Genomic DNA, 978 nt, shown 5'->3' with positions numbered 1-978 from the left:
CTTGGGACCTTATCAGACTGGCTCAGTGAAGATGGGGTGTTGACAGACCAATACAGACGCTCTCCAGAGAATGGAGCAGCTTCCGCCCATGCAGCTAGGCAATGAGCATTTCCCACAGCCTGGAGCCAAGGGGGAGGCGGCAGCTGCTGTTCTAGCTCCTCAGGGACAGCCCTGTCACCCAACAGACACTTCTCACTCAGCCACAGCTAAGGGTGTTGGGTTCCTCTGGTGGGAGTGTGGAGCAGCCATTTGTTTTCCTGTTCGCACTCCTCTGCGGTATGAAAATCGGGGAGGGGAGGCAGAAGCCCCACTTCCCTCCCTAAATGATGTCCATTAGGGGAAGCCAGGACAACAGGGTGGGGGTGGCAAGTGGTGGCCAGACTCTTGCCCCAGGGTAGAGTGTAGCTCAGGGTCCAGCTCAACTTTCTCCCTGTACCACTGGCCCCTCGTCCCCTTCCACCACTAGGTCAACCCGGGAACTAAGGCAGGAATAGAGTGAGGAAGCAAGTCAAGCTGAGCAAGGCAGGCAAAAGCGAGTCTTGCCATCATGGGCCTCTCACAACGATGTCCTTTTTGTGTGCCACAGCTGACAAAAACATCCCGGACAGAGAAGCAGCAGGCCAAAAGAGAGCCATGGAGCTCCCGAAGTAGCTCAGTTGGGAGAGCATTAGACTGAAGATCTAAAAGTCCCTGGTTCAATCCCAGGCTTTGGCAGGCCCTTTCCTCCTCCTTTGTGCAGGGGTGGCTTGTTTTCTGGGAGGGCATTGGCACCTTTACCTGAGGCGGGTCCCTGATTTTGAGCTTCCCAGCAGGACAACAGAACAACAACTGGCCCACCTGACCTTTAACAGTAAGAGAAGGGAGCTGTCTTTCCCTGGCAACTTATTGGTGGACCCAATATGGCAGGAAGAGAGTGAAGTAGGGCAGCCGTCAGGAAGGGTGTGGGGCAGTGACAGGCAGGGATTGGGGTCGAAAGCT

General features: G+C 55.5%; 1 non-coding gene across 1 annotated transcript; it reads left to right on the top strand.

Annotated features, from left to right (window-relative positions):
• Positions 1 to 641: 641 nt before the first annotated feature.
• TRNAF-GAA (transfer RNA phenylalanine (anticodon GAA)) lies at positions 642 to 714 on the top strand. The gene has a single exon. It is a non-coding gene; the product is annotated as a tRNA-Phe (tRNA).
• The last annotated feature ends 264 nt before the right edge of the window (positions 715 to 978 follow it).

This window comes from Lepidochelys kempii, unplaced genomic scaffold (genome assembly GCF_965140265.1).
Source record: "Lepidochelys kempii isolate rLepKem1 unplaced genomic scaffold, rLepKem1.hap2 scaffold_173, whole genome shotgun sequence".
In the NCBI taxonomy this organism is placed as follows: domain Eukaryota; kingdom Metazoa; phylum Chordata; order Testudines; family Cheloniidae; genus Lepidochelys; species Lepidochelys kempii.
Note: the sequence above shows the minus strand (reverse complement) of the source record. Positions and strands in the feature narration are given on the sequence as shown.